Here is a 21,688-nt window from a genome sequence, read left to right as displayed (position 1 = left end):
CAGCGGGACTGTCGAATCCGTTTTTTATTGAATATGTTGAATTCCGGCACCCACTTGCCGGAATTCGACGGTCGAATTGTGTCGAATTAAAAAACGGGTGAAAAATTGCCGCGATTCGCCGCTAATTGCATATACCCCATAGACAAGATCAAGGGACATATAGTAAGGAATCACGAGCCATATAGAAGACACATATTCGGTTAATGGGAAGAACAGAATAAATGCAACTTTACCCTTTTGACAGAACTTGCTGGGGTTAGGAGGAGGCCTCTAAACTTTTGCTTCTCTCTCTAGCAGAAGTGACCTCTAATTAACTTAACAGAAGTTTTGTTAGAGATGGTATACATATAGAGTGCTCCCGCCCAGGAAGCACAAAGTATGTTGGATACCCACGAAGACTAATGTTGCATTTCACTGTTTTAGATGCATGTCCATCACAGGTAGAGGAAATTATCTCAAAGATACCGGGTTCCCTATGAACTTAGAATGGACAAGACACTGGATTGATGGCTGGGATAGTCCCAGTAGAGATATAACACACATAGAATTTTTTTTTTAGGGGAACAGACCGAGTAGAGAATTGCATTGCTGTATAAGGTTTAAAGTGTATTCATTGGGTGTGTATGCGCTGTGTGTACTTTGTACCGTCAGCGCAGCGTTTGTACGCAAAGTCCATACGCAGTACGGGACTCTTTATGCTAATAGCGTAAAAAGTACGTAGAGTGTGTATTCAGTATAGCGGCCACAGCGGCTCCATGGTAAAGTGTATTTAAGGTGTGTTTAAGGTATAGCTTTCATTCCTGTATATAAATCAGCATTCTCAATCACTTTTCAAGGCTTAGTACATCTGCCCCTTAAGCACAAAAACATGTAAGGATGAAAGCATGACTACCTGCTCCTATCCTACGTTTTAGCCACTCTACAAGTGCTAAATACCCTATTTAGTTTTGCACCAATCATCACTGTCTCTGCTACATAACTATTACATTCAGAATTTCCCATCTTTACTTAAATACCGCAGTTGCATTATAGCATTTTCTTCCTCAGTACTTTCTCTTTTTATGCCACTATCTGCACAGCTGAAGTTATTCTCTTACCCTCCAGGCCACTGTATCTCTGTTCAAAACTTAAGGGCCCTACACACTGGCCGATGGTGAAGGACGATATGAACGACATATCGTTCATATCGTTTAGTGTTTAGGCATCAGCGATGAACGTTGCACGTCCTCGCAGTCATTCATCTTTGGGTTCCCATCGTTTTGCAATGCAAAACAATTTGGACGATAATGATCATCATTCAGAACGTTTATCGTCTGAATTGCTGCCGTCGCACAGTGTGTAGGGCGCTTCAATTCAGAACTTATCCAGGGCACACAGTGTTTTTTGATAATCATTGTTTGTTCCTCTAGCTTATTGCTTGTTTTAGACATCTGTACCTTATATGAGCTGCAATATACAGTAGCCCCAAGATAGTCAGAGAGGCATGGAGTTGCCCCATGATATTTTCCCTGCTGCAGGCTGCTACTGGCAGGGATGTTGAGAGCTATGCCGGGCCCCAGTAAAGGTTTGGGTGTGTGGCTTATTAAGTGTGCGTGGTTATGCCCACTTAAGCCACATTTGCAAATTTGTGAATAATAAAATAGCAGGACCGCTTACAAGGGGGGCACTTTTTATCATAGGAGGGAAGGGGGAGGGCATACGCTTTCTACCTTACTTGATCTGAAAGTGAGTCCCTCCTCCCCAGCCAGCACCATCGTCCCAGTGATATTTGGAAAGATGACGCCGGCCACTAGAGAGCAAAGCTGTGTCAGAGTCTTTGATTTCTATGTGCAGCACCATCTTCTCGAAGATATCACCAGGAAGATGACGCCGCAGTACAGGTATCCAAGGGGAGGGGGTTAGCTACTCAGGGCCCCTCCAGCAGCCCGGGTTGGGTAATTTGTACCCTCTCCCCTGCCTCTCGGCACCACTGGCTACTGGTTCCAGAGTCTTTTTCTCTACCTTATTCTTAACATATATTGCAAAAACTTTCACCAAGTATATCTACATGATATATTCTTGTGTATAAAATATATGTGTAACATATTAACTTGAACTCAGCAGTGGGCCCTATAACTAGATTTCCCGAGGAGGCTTTCATAACCCAATAGGAAACTGGTTAATTGGGTTTTATTTTTTGATTTTGACATACAGATAATTTTCTCGCCACATTGTTTATTGTATTACAAATGACTCATATTCATTTCATCTGCAGAGTGCTACAGCTCCATTATCTCTCAAGATGTTCAGAATCCATTTCTAATTAATAAGTAACATTCTTCTGTTTTATATTTATAGTACTTATCTTGGATTTTTCCTTATGATTAGTTTCACTTTGCTTTTTTGTTTCTAAAACAATAAACACTCTAAATATATGTGTTAAAATATTCATTCTTTGCTAGATAATGACGCAGAATTGAGTCTTTGCATTCTGAAATAACATATGGAGAAGATGCCAACCAGAGTACAAAATAGATACTTGGATTTAGTATATATTATTACAAAAATAAATGTATATCCCACTCTCATTAATTTGATAGGATAAAAAAAAGTAAATAAATGGAATCATTTTCTTCTTGTCAATACTAATGCCCTATGCGGGTCATTCCTAGTTGATCACTTACTAGCTACTTTTAGCAGCCATGCAAATGCATAGTCGCCGCCCACGGGGGAGTGTATTTTCGCTTTGCAAGTGTGTGAAAGCGTGTGCAGCCGAGCGGGACGAAAACGTTTTTTAGAGTTTCTAAGTAGCTCTGGACTTACTCAGCCCTTGCGATCACTTCAGTCTTTTTGGTGAATTGACGTCAGACACCCGTCCTGCAAACGCTTGGACACGCCTGCGTTTTTCCAACCACTCCCTGAAAACGGTCAGTTGACACCCACAAACGCCCTCTTCCTGTCAATCTCCTTGCGATCGGCTGTGCGAATGGATTCTTCGTTAAATCCATCCAGCCAGCAACGATCCTCTTTGTACCTGTACAACGTGCCTGTGCATTGCAGTGCATATGCATGTGCAGTAGTAACCTGATCGCTGCACTGCAGAAAATGGCAGCGAGCGATCAACTCGGAATGACCCCTATGTGCCTGATTCTGATGTGGTTGGTATTGTACTGTCACAAGGCGTATTGCAATACCACCAATATTCTAATTCTGCAGTAGGCATCTATAGGAAAAAGACACCTCCTGGTCAGCAGCTGCGATCCGAGTGCTGTGTCCAATCAGATCACCATTATGATGAAGCTTTTACTCATACTGGCATGCTGAACCCATTTGCCGGGTCTAGGAAGTCCTGTTTTGTAGAAATGTCCAGTCACCGGTTATCAGCTATCACTTTACTTTTTATTCTTTGCTTGGACAGCAGGCTCATAACGAAGTCCTGGGAAACTCTTCATAAATAAGATTTTTTTTTTTTAAATTACTGTACTGAGGTAATATTACGAGCTTTGATAAATCAGCCCCTTAAATCACTCCCATTCTGACCGAGTGAAGAATAAATACAAATAAGGCATTTTCTGTGTGCAATCACTCCTATCCTTATCTTCAGCACTTCTCTTACTGGAGAAACACAAGCACTTAAAGCACCTTCCTGACATCACCCTAATGCAATCAGAAGAACTCTATACACTGCAGTCTGCAAATGCCCACTTCTATTTCTTCACTGGCTGCACAAATGTTATTTGAAAAATACACATCTGTGTGTAACAACCTCTATATAAAACAGTTTATGCCACCAACTTTTTGTCACTATTATATTGCAACCTACTTATTGCTATCAATTTATAAACATATCAGTACATTATATTTTCCCAATGTTATTTTGTAGCCGTATTTACAAGTATGTCTCCATCATCTAGGATGTATTGCTATTATTTATTGTGATATTCATCGAAAGGTTTGTAGCATTGTCCAGGTCCATTATTTGAATAAATGATTGGCTTTTCGTGATGCAATGCATGACTAGCTGACATTTCAAAGATAGACTACTGTAATAAACAGAACATTAATGGAAAATATTAAAGTGACAACAAAAATATGCGTAGAGTCAGGAAAAAATAGTATAATAGGCTAAAAATAACCACACAGGATAGAAAAGTAATGCTGCTTAGATGGAGGAGCACAACAATTAAATAAAGCAGAAGTTTTATTATATACATCAATGTTCAGTAACATATATCAATAATTTTTTTTTTTTTAGAGGAAGATCAAAATAATCAATAAAGGTTAGACATTAAGAAGAAAACAATTTTAAATGCCATGCAAAGGCGTCTGGCTAAAGGTATACTTAGAAATAAAGAACAAGCTTAAAATGTTAATAGCTTGGTACAGTATATTTACCCATCTGTGTAAGATGCACATATTTAATTTTCACTGTACAGGAGCACACTCTACAGGCAGTTTTAATTCCTGCAATAATAAAATATGTTGCTCTAAGGACATTTTAAAATTAAATGAATCTAACATTTTTACATCATATACTATAAATCTGTGATTTTTAACATAAATATGAGAATTTTGCATTATATCGTAGATGTACATGTACCGGTGGTGGAATTAAAGACTCGCTGGCCTAGAGGGGGGCAACAATATCTACATCAGGAGTTTCCATACAACCATAGGTCATGTGGCATGCTAATGAGTCAAATAATATCCCAGTATGCTTAGAATTATATGTGCACGAAAAATGCTGAAACAAACTGGATACCGGAAACAGAGACGGGAACCATGAAGCAGATAAATGAGTTAATCATGCACAGGACTTGGCAGGTTGTGGTTTGCGGAAGCACAGAAGATCTTGGCATGGTTTTGCAAAACCAGTGAAACTGATCAAAAGAACTGCACTTTAAAAGAGTTATACTCAGATACAGATATCAGACTAAAATACAATGTAGAGTCTGTTCTAGTGACAATCCAGGACCAGGTCTGCTGACTAGTATAAAATACATTGATAATCCATATGCAACATATTCAATGGCATATAGGGGGTTATTCGGAGATGGACGCAGATCTTGCTTCCCCACAGATCTTGTTTCCCCACTATGGGGCCCAGACACCATCGGACGCAGGTGTGACTTTTTAGAGCTACAGAAGCATGCACAGTTGCAAAAAATTGCTAATTTACATGAACTTCAGCAAAGCGTGCAGCTGAGAATCAGCCCCTTAGATCTGAGAGGGGCGTGTCCAAATTCAAATCTAAGTTGCAGTGTAAAAATAAACCTGCCCAGTATTTGTGGGTTCCATGCAAAAGCAGCCAGTATTTACCCTACATGCAAAACGGGATGCAATCAATTTGCCGGCTGTCAAGATCCCGGTGGTCGGCATACTAATGCTGGAATCCCGACACCCGACAATGCTGACAGCTGGAATCCCAGCGCACAGGGGATGTTCCCACTCGTAGGTGTCCACGACACCCATAGAGTGAGAATAGAACCTGTGGTGAGCGCAGCGGGCCACCAAGCCCACAGCGTGGTGAGCGCAACGAGCCTGCAAGGGGACTCTTAGCAAAACATGTATTCAGTTCCTTGTGGGTGAGGGTTTTTTTATTTTTTCATTAATAGAGTAGTTTTGTTCAATCTCACTATGTCTAATCACTTTTCTTCCATTCTTAATGAGATGTTTGACTATTTTTGGATTATAGTTACTGCATTTTTTTTTTGTGGTGTTTGTATCACTCTATTTTGATGTGTTAAGACAATATATATGGTGAATATAGATTGAGAGATTGGAACTTTCAAAAGAAAGTATTCAAAAGCAGCCAGTATTCATCCTGCATGCAAAAAATAAATGTATTTGCACCCCTTGCATTACTATATTTTCTGTCCTGGTGCACAGTTACTGGCTTGTTTTGTTCTGGGAAACAGCCTAAGTGTGTGCCTAGATCCTGAATATTGCATAGGCTACTACCTGCGTATACTACACTGTCATATAATATAGGGCCTGAGCAGGGGTGCCGGTATGGTTTGTGGTTGGGAGGGAGCATAGTAAAAAATACATTTTGGCGTGCCCCCCCCCCCCCAATTTTCCATCCCCCCTCCCTGCTTACCTTCAGATCGCGGAGACTCCATGAAGACTGTGTGCTGCCCCATCCTGTGTCTGGCCAGCTCTTCAGTTCACTCTTCAGGGATGCATTACTGGGAGCAGGCGTGGCCATGCTGGGCCTGCTGGGACATCCCCGCCTCCTCCCAGTAGTGCATCAGTGAAGAAACGGCTAGGAAAGGACAGGGGGCAGCACACAGTGGCGCCGCTGGCAGATTTAAAGTAGGAGTCTCTCAGCGGGAAACTGGAGGTAAGCGCTCCCCCTCCTCAGTGGCTGCGTCTCTTATATGTTTGGGGGGAAGGCATGCTGCCCACTCCCCCCATCCCCCCTTCCCCCTGTTCCAATGCCACTGGGGCTGAGGAAGAAAATCTGACATGTTATTCCACAAACGTGTATATTCGCCCATATGCTGAGATGACGTATGCAGCTTGTGATTAGGTATGTGTGGGTTTGAATTTGCTCTGTTCTTAACGCTTACTTAGTAGAGATGAGCGGGTTCGGTTTCTCTGAATCCGAACCCGCCAGAACTTCATGTTTTTTTTCACGGGTCCGAGCGACTCGGATCTTCCCGCCTTGCTCGGTTAACCCGAGCGCGCCCGAACGTCATCATGACGCTGTCGGATTCTCGCGAGGCTCGGATTCTATCGCGAGACTCGGATTCTATATAAGGAGCCGCGCGTCGCCGCCATTTTCACACGTGCATTGAGATTGATAGGGAGAGGACGTGGCTGGCGTCCTCTCCGTTTAGAATTAGAATAGATTAGAGAGACACTTGATTTACTAATTTTGGGGAGCATTAGGAGTACTCAGTAGTGTACAGTGCAGAGTTTTGCTGATAGTGACCAGTGACCACCACTTTTATTTATAATCCGTTCTCTGCCTGAAAAAAGCGATACACAGCACACAGTGACTCAGTCACATACCATATCTGTGTGCACTGCTCAGGCTCAGGCCAGTGTGCTGCATCATCTATTATCTATATATAATATTATATATATCTGTCTGACTGCTCAGCTCACACAGCTTATAATTGTGGGGGAGACTGGGGAGCACTACTGCAGTGCCAGTTATAGGTTATAGCAGGAGCCAGGAGTACATAATATAATCCGTTCTCTGCCTGAAAAAAGCGATACACAGCACACAGTGACTCAGTCACATACCATATCTGTGTGCACTGCTCAGGCTCAGGCCAGTGTGCTGCATCATCTATTATCTATATATAATATTATATATATCTGTCTGACTGCTCAGCTCACACAGCTTATAATTGTGGGGGAGACTGGGGAGCACTACTGCAGTGCCAGTTATAGGTTATAGCAGGAGCCAGGAGTACATAATATATTATATAGTGAGTGACCACCAGACACACAGTGCAGTTTATTTAATATATCCGTTCTCTGCCTGAAAAAAGCGATACACACAGTGACTCAGTCAGTCACATACCATATCTGTGTGCACTGCTCAGGCTCAGGCCAGTGTGCTGCATCATCTATATATATTATATATCTGTCTGACTGCTCAGCTCACACAGCTTATAATTGTGGGGGAGACTGGGGAGCACTACTGCAGTGCCAGTTATAGGTTATAGCAGGAGCCAGGAGTACATAATATTATATTAAAATTAAACAGTGCACACTTTTGCTGCAGGAGTGCCACTGCCAGTGTGACTAGTGACCAGTGACCTGACCACCAGTATATAATATTAGTAGTATACTATCTCTTTATCAACCAGTCTATATTAGCAGCAGACACAGTACAGTGCGGTAGTTCACGGCTGTGGCTACCTCTGTGTCGGCACTCGGCAGCCCGTCCATAATTGTATATACCAGTGACCTAACCGTGGTTTTTTTTTCTTTCTTTATACATACATACTAGTTACGAGTATACTATCTCTTTATCAACCAGTCTATATATTAGCAGCAGACACAGTACAGTGCGGTAGTTCACGGCTGTGGCTACCTCTGTGTCGGCACTCGGCAGCCCGTCCATAATTGTATATACCACCTAACCGTGGTTTTTTTTTCTTTCTTTATACATACATACTAGTTACGAGTATACTATCTCTTTATCAACCAGTCTATATATTAGCAGCAGACACAGTACAGTGCGGTAGTTCACGGCTGTGGCTACCTCTGTGTCGGCACTCGGCAGCCCGTCCATAATTGTATATACCACCTAACCGTGGTTTTTTTTTCTTTCTTTATACATACATACTAGTTACGAGTATACTATCTCTTTATCAACCAGTCTATATATTAGCAGCAGACACAGTACAGTGCGGTAGTTCACGGCTGTGGCTACCTCTGTGTCGGCACTCGGCAGCCCGTCCATAATTGTATATACCACCTAACCGTGTTTTTTTTTTCTTTCTTTATACATACATACTAGTTACGAGTATACTATCTCTTTATCAACCAGTCTATATATTAGCAGCAGACACAGTACAGTGCGGTAGTTCACGGCTGTGGCTACCTCTGTGTCGGCACTCGGCAGCCCGTCCATAATTGTATATACCACCTAACCGTGGTTTTTTTTTCTTTCTTTATACATACTAGTTACGAGTATACTATCTCTTTATCAACCAGTCTATATATTAGCAGCAGACACAGTACAGTGCGGTAGTTCACGGCTGTGGCTACCTCTGTGTCGGCACTCGGCAGCCCGTCCATAATTGTATATACCACCTAACCGTGGTTTTTTTTTCTTTCTTTATACATACATACTAGTTACGAGTATACTATCTCTTTATCAACCAGTCTATATATTAGCAGCAGACACAGTACAGTGCGGTAGTTCACGGCTGTGGCTACCTCTGTGTCGGCACTCGGCAGCCCGTCCATAATTGTATATACCACCTAACCGTGGTTTTTTTTTCTTTCTTTATACATACATACTAGTTACGAGTATACTATCTCTTTATCAACCAGTCTATATATTAGCAGCAGACACAGTACAGTGCTGTAGTTCACGGCTGTGGCTACCTCTGTGTCGGCACTCGGCAGCCCGTCCATAATTGTATATACCACCTAACCGTTGTTTTTTTTCTTTCTTTATACATACATACTAGTTACGAGTATACTATCTCTTTATCAACCAGTCTATATATTAGCAGCAGACACAGTACAGTGCGGTAGTTCACGGCTGTGGCTACCTCTGTGTCGGCACTCGGCAGCCCGTCCATAATTGTATATACCACCTAACCGTGGTTTTTTTTTCTTTCTTTATACATACATACTAGTTACGAGTATACTATCTCTTTATCAACCAGTCTATATATTAGCAGCAGACACAGTACAGTGCGGTAGTTCACGGCTGTGGCTACCTCTGTGTCGGCACTCGGCAGCCCGTCCATAATTGTATATACCACCTAACCGTGGTTTTTTTTTCTTTCTTTATACATACATACTAGTTACGAGTATACTATCTCTTTATTAACCAGTCTATATATTAGCAGCAGACACAGTACAGTGCGGTAGTTCACGGCTGTGGCTACCTCTGTGTCGGCACTCGGCAGCCCGTCCATAATTGTATATACCACCTAACCGTGGTTTTTTTTTCTTTCTTTATACATACATACTAGTTACGAGTATACTATCTCTTTATCAACCAGTCTATATATTAGCAGCAGACACAGTACAGTGCGGTAGTTCACGGCTGTGGCTACCTCTGTGTCGGCACTCGGCAGCCCGTCCATAATTGTATATACCACCTAACCGTGGTTTTTTTTTCTTTCTTTATACATACATACTAGTTACGAGTATACTATCTCTTTATCAACCAGTCTATATATTAGCAGCAGACACAGTACAGTAGTTCACGGCTGTGGCTACCTCTGTGTCGGCACTCGGCAGCCCGTCCATAATTGTATATACCACCTAACCGTGGTTTTTTTTTCTTTCTTTATACATACATACTAGTTACGAGTATACTATCTCTTTATCAACCAGTCTATATATTAGCAGCAGACACAGTACAGTGCGGTAGTTCACGGCTGTGGCTACCTCTGTGTCGGCACTCGGCAGCCCGTCCATAATTGTATATACCACCTAACCGTGGTTTTTTTTTCTTTCTTTATACATACATACTAGTTACGAGTATACTATCTCTTTATCAACCAGTCTATATATTAGCAGCAGACACAGTACAGTAGTTCACGGCTGTGGCTACCTCTGTGTCGGCACTCGGCAGCCCGTCCATAATTGTATATACCACCTAACCGTGGTTTTTTTTTCTTTCTTTATACATACATACTAGTTACGAGTATACTATCTCTTTATCAACCAGTCTATATATTAGCAGCAGACACAGTACAGTGCGGTAGTTCACGGCTGTGGCTACCTCTGTGTCGGCACTTGGCAGCCCGTCCATAATTGTATATACCACCTAACCGTGGTTTTTTTTCTTTCTTTATACATACATACTAGTTACGAGTATACTATCTCTTTATCAACCAGTCTATATATTAGCAGCAGACACAGTACAGTGCGGTAGTTCACGGCTGTGGCTACCTCTGTGTCGGCACTCGGCAGCCCGTCCATAATTGTATACTAGTATCCAATCCATCCATCTCCATTGTTTACCTGAGGTGCCTTTTAGTTGTGCCTATTAAAATATGGAGAACAAAAATGTTGAGGTTCCAAAATTAGGGAAAGATCAAGATCCACTTCCACCTCGTGCTGAAGCTGCTGCCACTAGTCATGGCCGAGACGATGAAATGCCAGCAACGTCGTCTGCCAAGGCCGATGCCCAATGGCATAGTACAGAGCATGTCAAAACCAAAACACCAAATATCAGTAAAAAAAGGACTCCAAAACCTAAAATAAAATTGTCGGAGGAGAAGCGTAAACTTGCCAATATGCCATTTACCACACGGAGTGGCAAGGAATGGCTGAGGCCCTGGCCTATGTTCATGGCTAGTGGTTCAGCTTCACATGAGGATGGAAGCACTCAGCCTCTCGCTAGAAAACTGAAAAGACTCAAGCTGGCAAAAGCACCGCAAAGAACTGTGCGTTCTTTGAAATCCCAAATCCACAAGGAGAGTCCAATTGTGTCGGTTGCGATGCCTGACCTTCCCAACACTGGACGTGAAGAGCATGCGCCTTCCACCATTTGCACGCCCCCTGCAAGTGCTGGAAGGAGCACCCGCAGTCCAGTTCCTGATAGTCAGATTGAAGATGTCAGTGTTGAAGTACACCAGGATGAGGAGGATATGGGTGTTGCTGGCGCTGGGGAGGAAATTGACCAGGAGGATTCTGATGGTGAGGTGGTTTGTTTAAGTCAGGCACCCGGGGAGACACCTGTTGTCCGTGGGAGGAATATGGCCGTTGACATGCCAGGTGAAAATACCAAAAAAATCAGCTCTTCGGTGTGGAGTTATTTCACCAGAAATGCGGACAACAGGTGTCAAGCCGTGTGTTCCCTTTGTCAAGCTGTAATAAGTAGGGGTAAGGACGTTAACCACCTCGGAACATCCTCCCTTATACGTCACCTGCAGCGCATTCATAATAAGTCAGTGACAAGTTCAAAAACTTTGGGTGACAGCGGAAGCAGTCCACTGACCAGTAAATCCCTTCCTCTTGTAACCAAGCTCACGCAAACCACCCCACCAACTCCCTCAGTGTCAATTTCCTCCTTCCCCAGGAATGCCAATAGTCCTGCAGGCCATGTCACTGGCAATTCTGACGAGTCCTCTCCTGCCTGGGATTCCTCCGATGCATCCTTGCGTGTAACGCCTACTGCTGCTGGCGCTGCTGTTGTTGCCGCTGGGAGTCGATGGTCATCCCAGAGGGGAAGTCGTAAGCCCACTTGTACTACTTCCAGTAAGCAATTGACTGTTCAACAGTCCTTTGCGAGGAAGATGAAATATCACAGCAGTCATCCTACTGCAAAGCGGATAACTGAGTCCTTGACAACTATGTTGGTGCTAGACGTGCGTCCGGTATCCGCCGTTAGTTCACAGGGAACTAGACAATTTATTGAGGCAGTGTGCCCCCGTTACCAAATACCATCTAGGTTCCACTTCTCTAGGCAGGCGATACCGAGAATGTACACGGACGTCAGAAAAAGACTCACCAGTGTCCTAAAAAATGCAGTTGTACCCAATGTCTACTTAACCACGGACATGTGGACAAGTGGAGCAGGGCAGGGTCAGGACTATATGACTGTGACAGCCCACTGGGTAGATGTATGGACTCCCGCCGCAAGAACAGCAGCGGCGGCACCAGTAGCAGCATCTCGCAAACGCCAACTCTTTCCTAGGCAGGCTACGCTTTGTATCACCGCTTTCCAGAATACGCACACAGCTGAAAACCTCTTACGGCAACTGAGGAAGATCATCGCGGAATGGCTTACCCCAATTGGACTCTCCTGTGGATTTGTGGCATCGGACAACGCCAGCAATATTGTGTGTGCATTAAATATGGGCAAATTCCAGCACGTCCCATGTTTTGCACATACCTTGAATTTGGTGGTGCAGAATTTTTTAAAAAACGACAGGGGCGTGCAAGAGATGCTGTCGGTGGCCAGAAAAATTGCGGGACACTTTCGGCGTACAGGCACCACGTACAGAAGACTGGAGCACCACCAAAAACTACTGAACCTGCCCTGCCATCATCTGAAGCAAGAAGTGGTAACGAGGTGGAATTCAACCCTCTATATGCTTCAGAGGTTGGAGGAGCAGCAAAAGGCCATTCAAGCCTATACAATTGAGCACGATATAGTAGGTGGAATGCACCTGTCTCAAGTGCAGTGGAGAATGATTTCAACGTTGTGCAAGGTTCTGATGCCCTTTGAACTTGCCACACGTGAAGTCAGTTCAGACACTGCCAGCCTGAGTCAGGTCATTCCCCTCATCAGGCTTTTGCAGAAGAAGCTGGAGGCATTGAAGAAGGATCTAAAAGGGAGCGATTCCGCTAGGCATGTGGGACTTGTGGATGCAGCCCGTAATTCGCTTAACAAGGATTCACGGGTGGTCAATCTGTTGAAATCAGAGCACTACATTTTGGCCACCGTGCTCGATCCTAGATTTAAAGCCTACCTTGGATCTCTCTTTCCGGCAGACACAGGTCTGCTTGGGTTGAAAGACCTGCTGGTGACAAAATTGTCAAGTCAAGCGGAACGCGACCTGTCAACATCTCCTCCTTCACATTCTCCCGCAACTGGGGGTGCGAGGAAAAGGCTCAGAATTCCGAGCCCACCCGCTGGCGGTGATGCAGGGCAGTCTGGAGCGACTGCTGATGCTGACATCTGGTCCGGACTGAAGGACCTGACAACGATTACGGACATGTCGTCTACTGTCACTGCATATGATTCTCTCAACATTGATAGAATGGTGGAGGATTATATGAGTGACCGCATCCAAGTAGGCACGTCACACAGTCCGTACTTATACTGGCAGGAAAAAGAGGCAATTTGGAGGCCCTTGCACAAACTGGCTTTATTCTACCTAAGTTGCCCTCCCACAAGTGTGTACTCCGAAAGAGTGTTTAGTGCCGCCGCTCACCTTGTCAGCAATCGGCGTACGAGGTTACATCCAGAAAATGTGGAGAAGATGATGTTCATTAAAATGAATTATAATCAATTCCTCCGCGGAGACATTGACCAGCATCAATTGCCTCCACAAAGTACACAGGGAGCTGAGATGGTGGATTCCAGTGGGGACGAATTGATAATCTGTGAGGAGGGGGATGTACACGGTGATATATCGGAGGGTGAAGATGAGGTGGACATCTTGCCTCTGTAGAGCCAGTTTGTGCAAGGAGAGATTAATTGCTTCTTTTTTGGGGGGGGTCCAAACCAACCCGTCATATCAGTCACAGTCGTGTGGCAGACCCTGTCACTGAAATGATGGGTTGGTTAAAGTGTGCATGTCCTGTTTTGTTTATACAACATAAGGGTGGGTGGGAGGGCCCAAGGACAATTCCATCTTGCACCTCTTTTTTCTTTTCTTTTTCTTTGCATCATGTGCTGATTGGGGAGGGTTTTTTGGAAGGGACATCCTGCGTGACACTGCAGTGCCACTCCTAGATGGGCCCGGTGTTTGTGTCGGCCACTAGGGTCGCTAATCTTACTCACACAGTCAGCTACCTCATTGCGTCTCTTTTTTTCTTTGCGTCATGTGCTGTTTGGGGAGGGTTTTTTGGAAGGGACATCCTGCGTGACACTGCAGTGCCACTCCTAGATGGGCCCGGTGTTTGTGTCGGCCACTAGGGTCGCTAATCTTACTCACACAGTCAGCTACCTCATTGCGCCTCTTTTTTTCTTTGCGTCATGTGCTGTTTGGGGAGGGTTTTTTGGAAGGGACATCCTGCGTGACACTGCAGTGCCACTCCTAGATGGGCCCGGTGTTTGTGTCGGCCACTAGGGTCGCTAATCTTACTCACACAGTCAGCTACCTCATTGCGCCTCTTTTTTTCTTTGCGTCATGTGCTGTTTGGGGAGGGTTTTTTGGAAGGGCCATCCTGCGTGACACTGCAGTGCCACTCCTAGATGTGCCCGGTGTTTGTGTTGGCCACTAGGGTCGCTAATCTTACTCACACAGCTACCTCATTGCGCCTCTTTTTTTCTTTGCGTCATGTGCTGTTTGGGGAGGGTTTTTTGGAAGGGCCATCCTGCGTGACACTGCAGTGCCACTCCTAGATGGGCCCGGTGTTTGTGTCGGCCACTAGGGTCGCTAATCTTACTCACACAGCTACCTCATTGCGCCTCTTTTTTTCTTTGCGTCATGTGCTGTTTGGGGAGGGTTTTTTGGAAGGGACATCCTGCGTGACACTGCAGTGCCACTCCTAGATGGGCCCGGTGTTTGTGTCGGCCACTAGGGTCGCTAATCTTACTCACACAGTCAGCTACCTCATTGCGCCTCTTTTTTTCTTTGCGTCATGTGCTGTTTGGGGAGGGTTTTTTGGAAGGGCCATCCTGCGTGACACTGCAGTGCCACTCCTAGATGGGCCCGGTGTTTGTGTCGGCCACTAGGGTCGCTAATCTTACTCACACAGCTACCTCATTGCGCCTCTTTTTTTCTTTGCGTCATGTGCTGTTTGGGGAGGGTTTTTTGGAAGGGCCATCCTGCGTGACACTGCAGTGCCACTCCTAGATGGGCCCGGTGTTTGTGTCGGCCACTAGGGTCGCTAATCTTACTCACACAGCTACCTCATTGCGCCTCTTTTTTTCTTTGCGTCATGTGCTGTTTGGGGAGGGTTTTTTGGAAGGGACATCCTGCGTGACACTGCAGTGCCACTCCTAGATGGGCCCGGTGTTTGTGTCGGCCACTAGGGTCGCTTATCTTACTCACACAGCGACCTCGGTGCAAATTTTAGGACTAAAAATAATATTGTGAGGTGTGAGGTATTCAGAATAGACTGAAAATGAGTGTAAATTATGGTTTTTGAGGTTAATAATACTTTGGGATCAAAATGACCCCCAAATTCTATGATTTAAGCTGTTTTTTAGTGTTTTTGGAAAAAAACACCCGAATCCAAAACACACCCGAATCCGACAAAAAAAATTCGGTGAGGTTTTGCCAAAACGCGTTCGAACCCAAAACACGGCCGCGGAACCGAACCCAAAACCAAAACACAAAACCCGAAAAATTTCAGGCGCTCATCTCTATTACTTAGCACAAGTTCGGATTTATCAGATTGTGCTGACCTGGACGTCCCCTTTCGGAGAGGGACTTCTGGATGTCGGTAAGTATGATTAAGCATCTTCTGTCTTAAAAGTAAATGTGATCAAATATGTATGGACTTGGACCACCCATAGTTGCAAGCAATCAGTTCTGGAGTGCTGGCTTTGCAAACTCACGCAAGGTACTCTCCACAAATGATAAAGGTTATTCACCGAAACGCGTTGACACAGGAGTGAGTAGCTTCATACCTTCCAGCTGATGTTTGTTACTTTCTTTTGTTTTTAACTTTGCATGTTTTTTGATGTTGGTGCAACTTTTATTCACATTGCGTGTGGATTTTTGTAACATGTTTTTATACGGAACATTTTATGGATTTTTAATCCAATAAATATTTTTTTTCTGACTACCACGGACCTGAGTGCTCCAGTGCTTTGTATGAAGATTTTCACCAGCCGTGTAAAAGATACCTTTATGGGAGCACCAACACACTATGAACTATGAGTTTGGGTACGCCATACCTTTAACAGGCCTCCAAAAAGATACCTTGATGTGTTTTCTTCCCCTCCTTCTGTTGCAGGGCCGGCTCCAGGCCTACTAGCACCCTGAGCGGGAAATTTTTAAGCACCCCCCCCCCCCCTTTCATTGTGTGCGCATTCGGCACGCGCACTTCTGGGAAAGTGGGTGTGGCCACGCAACTTTATATTATGTTATCAAACTATAAATATGTATATTTTCACCACAACCTTAACACAATTAGCATCCTTACACATAACGCCCACAGTAGTGCTCCTTACACATAATGTACCCAGTATACTGTTAGATACACATAACGTTCCAGTATAGTGCCAGATACACATAATGACCCCAGTAGAGTGCCAGATAGGCATAATGACCCCAGTAGGGCAGTGCTAGAGACACATAATGACCCCAGTAGTGAAGTGCCAGATACACATATGCCCCCAATAGTGCCAGATAAACATAATGACCCCAGTAGTGCAGTGCCAGATACACATAATGACCCAAGTAGTGCAGTGCCAGATACACATATGCCCCCAATGGTGACAGATACACATAATGACCCCATTAGTGCAGTGCCAGATTCACAAAATGACCCCAGTAGTGGCAGATACACATATTTGAAAATACCAGAGCAAAAAGGAATCCACAGCGCTGTTCCTAATTAATTCCCTACAAACTCCAATATATTGCTTAATATCATATAGCAGATCCTTGTAAAATTTTTCTTATATGCAATCCCAGTTCTCGGACATACTCAGTGGGGACCGTTTTTCAAATCCGCACAGCAGACGATAACTGAAGTATGGTTCTATTGGTCTCCACACAGTAATGCCCCTTGCACCGTATCATGCCCCACACAGTAATGCTCCTTGCACATTAATATGCCCGCACAGTAATGCCCTTTACACCTTAGTATGCCCCACAAAGTAATGCCCCTTATACACGTTACACCACAGTAGAGCAACTTATACTGTACATGTTACACCACATCATAACCCTTAGACACTTTACACCAGAGCCACTTACACACATTATGCCATAGTAGAGCACCTTATACACATTACACCACAGTAGAGGCGCTATGAAAGTAGCTTTGAATTGTGGACAAGAGAGAAAGAGAGAGGACAAGAAAAAGAGAAGTGAAGCAAGAGAGAGGGGGAGTGAGGACAAAAGAGAGAGAGAGGGAGTGAGGACAAAAAAAGAGAGAGGGGGAGTGAGGAGGAGAGGGGGAGTGAGGACAAAAGTGAGAGACGGGGAGTGAGGACAAGAGAGAGGGGGAGTGAGGACAAAAGAGAGAGGGGGGTGAGGACAAAAAGAGAGGGGGGTGAGGACAAAAGAAAGAGAGGTGGGTGAGGACAAAAGAGAGAGAGGTGGGTGAGGACAAAAGAGAGAGAGGGGGTGAGGTCAAAAGAGAGAGGGGGGTGAGGTCAAAAGAGAGAGAGGGGGGTGAGGACAAAAGAGAGAGGGGGTGAGGACAAAAGAGAGAGGGGGGTGAGGACAAAAGAGAGAGGGGGCGAGGACAAGAGATAGAGGGGGCGAGGACAAGAGATAGGGGGAGTGAGGACAAAGAGGGGGAGTGAGGACAAGAGAGAGAGAGTGAGGACAAAAGAGAGAGAGAGTGGGAGTGAGGACAAAAGAGAGAGGGGGAGTGAGGACAAAAGAGAGAGGGGGAGTGAGGACAAAAGAGAGAGGGGGAGTGAGGACAAAAGAGAGAGAGGGGGGTGAGGACAAAAGAGAGAGGGGGGTGAGGACAAAGAGGGGGAGTGAGGACAAAAGAGAGAGAGAGAGAGAGAGAGAGAGAGAGAGGGAGGGGGGTGAGTACAAAAGAGAGAGGTTAGGAAAAGAGGGAGAAGAGAAGGGGTGAGGACAATAAAAAGAGAGACGAGGACAACAGAGAGAAGGGTGAACACAAGAGAGAGGTGAGGACAAGAGGGAGAAGAGAGGGGGGGGTGAAAAAAGAGGGACAGAGAGAGTGGGTGAGGACAATCAGAATCAGCCAGGGCATGTATACATCCGCACTCACCCTGGACAGGGGGGCAGTACTCTCCCTGCAGTGCTGATGCTGACTGTGTGCTGTGCTGCTGCTGGGATCCCGGGCTGCATGGGTGGCTGTACTCCTCCTCAGGACCAGGGGCTCAGGCAGGCTGCAGACCGTGTGCTTGTGGGCGGCCAGCTGCATACAGTATCACGCGACATCGCTCAACGCCGTGCTGCTGCTCCTAGGACTCCTCCCTGCTGTGCGCTATGATGAGAGAGATAGAGAGAGAGGGGTAAGGAGAAGAGAGAGAGGGATGTGAGGGCAAAATTGGGGGGGGGGTGAATACAAGAGAGAGGAGAGGTGAGGACAAAAGGAGGCATGAGGACAAGAGAGAGAGAGAGGGTGAGGACAAATAAGAGATAGGATGAGGACAAAAGAGAGGGAGTGAGGATGAGAGAGAGGGAGAGAGATCAAGAGAGGGGGGTAAGGACAAAAGAAGAGAGGTGAGGAAAAGAGACAGAAGAGAGGGGGGTGAGGACAAAAGAAGAGAGGTGAGGAAAAGAGACAGAAGAGAGGGGGGTGAGGACAAGAGAGAAGAAAGGGGTGAGGACGAGAGAGATAGAGATGAGGTGAGGACAAGACAAGACAGAGAGGTGAGGACAAGAGAGAGAGAGAGAGGTGAGGACAAGAGAGAGGTACTGTAAGGACAAAAGAGAGAGGGGGTAAGGACAAAAGAGAGAGAGGGGGGTAAGGACAAAAGAGAGAGGGTGGGATAAGGACAAAAGCGAGAGGGTGGGATAAGGACAAAAGAGAGAGGGTGGGATAAGGACAAAAGAGAGAGGGTGGAATAAGGACAAAAGAGACAGAGAGGGGTAATGACAAAAGAGACAGAGATGGGTAACGACAAAAGAGAGAGAGGGAGGTAAAGACAAAATAGAGAGAGTGGGTAAGGACAAAAGAGTGAGAGGGGGGTAACGACAAAGAGGTGGGTAACAACAAAGAGGGGGGTTAGTACAAGAGTGAGAGAGGGTCTGAGTACAAAAGAGAGAGATGCGAGGACAAAAGAGAGAGGGGGCGTGAATACAAAAGAGAGAGAGAGAGGGGGGGGGCAGAGAGAGGGGGGGGCAAGAAAAGAGAGAGAGAGGGGGGTGAGGACTGAGAGAGAGCTAACAGAGAGAGCTGACAGAGAGTTAGAGATGTACTCTATACATGTATACATCCGGACTCAACCTGGCTGGGGGGCAGCACTCTCCCTGAAGTGCTCATGCTGGCCATGTGCTGTGCTGCTGCCGGGATCCTGGACTGACAGGTTGCTTCTTCGGGGCCAGGGGCTCAGGCAGGCAGGCTGCAGACCTGCTGGTGCTTTTTAGTGGATGGGTGGGCACATGCTGTACAGTACGCACCGTCGCTGGGGCTGCCGCTGCTCCTCGATCTTCCCGCTCCTCGGTCCTCTCTTCTCCCACCAACGCTTCCTCTCCCAGACTGCCGAGCACAATGACGTCGTGCGCACACCGGCTTTCTGGGGAGGAGAGGGGGATGAGGAGAGCACAGTGGCTGGAGACAGGCGGTGGGTGTGTCGAGAGGGAGGCGGGGCTGCTCGGGCTGGCTAGGCGCCGCACACAAATTTACTGAGCCCGGCCTTGGCCCACCCACAACACTCCCCCATCATTGCGGCCACTGCTGAGAGCCGGGGCGGACATTTGTGATCAGGGCAGTGCCGGCTCCAGGTATGTGGACACAATATGACGGCCACAAATAGCGGCGCCCTTTGAGGGGTGGCGCCCTGCGCGGCCGCTCGAGTGGAACATGCCTGGAGCCGGCCCTGTTCTGTTGTGAGTGTTGGGGTACGCTCCTGAATATTACAAATCCTTGGGTAATACCACTAAACTGGTTTTGCATCTAGAGAGTGAAAGACACCAGAGTGGTTTCTAAAGTGATTGGGGCACTATTTGGTTTTAAAGATACCTTGATGTGTGTACTCCCTCTACCTTTTGTGTGAGTGGGGTACGCCTTTGATTAAGTCCCTAAAACCCCATATTCTTACTCCCTGGTTGTTCAGGATATACTACACATTGTTTTGTTTGTTATCATATCTTTTCATATTGGGACACATGACCCGGACATACATTATGAGAAAAAGAACCTAGGACAACATTCAACACAAAGATACCTTGATGCGTTTACCACCCTCCCTCTTGCTGTGAGTGTTGGGGTACGCCTTCTAATTATTGTAAGCTGACTACTTTTGGGTAACATCACCTGACTGGTTTGCACTTCAGAGAATGAAAGACACCAGACGGGACTTTTAAAGGGATTAGGGCACTACTTGGTTAAAAGATACCTTGATGTGTATACTCCCTCTATCCTTTGTGTGAGTGGGGTATGCCCTTGAGCAGCTTCTAAAAATCTGTATTCTCACCTCGTTACTTGTTTAAGAACAAACTACACATTGTATTTCTTTTGTTATAATTTCTTCTGGGGTACCCATTCCGGATATATATCACCTGAAGAAGAATTGGAAATACGAGAAATTCTCTGCACCTCTCCTAAAAAGGGATGTATTAGCTTCTTTCCTATTAAGCGCACCGTATGTTATACAGGTCCAAAATTTGTGTTGTGTGAAATTGTGTTTTAAATGTGGTGACATTTATTATTTGGACCTGAACAAACTGAGCTGCTTTGCGCCACATTGACGCACTTCCCCCCAAAAAACTTATTTTTCTAGTTCTGGAGTGCTGGCTTTGCAAACTCACGCAAGGTACTCTCCACAAATGGGTGTATGTTCAATTCAGTTTCAGCCCAATAATGCCTACTTTACAGCGTACTCTCATAATAAGTTGAGTGAAATCAAATTCCAAGGTTTGAATTACAGCTCCAAAACTCTGTGCAATGCACTTCTTATAAAAGTATATTATTTTATTTTATGAAATGGCCCTGCTAGCACTTAAGCCCAGATTTATCATGTCTTGAGTGATAAATTGCATGGTGATAAAGTATCAGCCAACCAGCTCCTAACTGCCATGTTACAGGCTGTGTTTAAAAAATGATAGTTAGGAGCTGATTGGTTGGTACTTTAACACTGTGCAATTTATTACTCTCCAAGGCTTGAGAAATCTGGGCCTTAATTTGTTAGCAAATAATTTTGCCACATATTTGGGACTAGGAGAGCTTTATATAAGGCAAATATGCTACCTGTATATTCATGACCATGTTAAACCTCAGTTATAGTACAACTTTCCATATCAAAGACAATATGCAAAACTCAGAGGAAGCATATTACTTCACAGTGGAGGATGTAAAAACTGCCCCTGCCTACTTTTAAAATAATAGCAATGTTTGTTTTAAAATCCTAAATCTCATTCTGTCACAGCACGGAAAATTGGGAGTACACTGGGCTGCACAGTTCTCCAATTGCAGCCTGCTGCGCCGAGATATGAAAGCAGGATTAAGGAAACCATTGTTTTTATTAATTTAACAAGTTCCATTGAAAGATAAA

General features: G+C 45.2%; 1 long non-coding RNA gene across 1 annotated transcript in view; it reads right to left on the bottom strand.

Moving 5' to 3' along the window:
- Positions 1 to 21,688, bottom strand: part of LOC135052610 (uncharacterized) — a 79,939-nt gene that overhangs the window by 28,911 nt on the left and 29,340 nt on the right. The window contains exons 2-3 of the long non-coding RNA XR_010242233.1: positions 19,423 to 19,711; positions 18,238 to 18,456 (exon numbers count right to left, since the gene is read on the bottom strand). This is a non-coding gene — a long non-coding RNA (uncharacterized LOC135052610). The remainder of the gene's footprint in view (positions 1 to 18,237; positions 18,457 to 19,422; positions 19,712 to 21,688) is intronic.

This window comes from Pseudophryne corroboree, chromosome 1 (genome assembly GCF_028390025.1).
Source record: "Pseudophryne corroboree isolate aPseCor3 chromosome 1, aPseCor3.hap2, whole genome shotgun sequence".
Classification (NCBI taxonomy): domain Eukaryota; kingdom Metazoa; phylum Chordata; class Amphibia; order Anura; family Myobatrachidae; genus Pseudophryne; species Pseudophryne corroboree.
The sequence above is the reverse complement of the archived record's forward strand: the minus strand, read 5'-3'. Positions and strand labels throughout refer to the sequence as shown.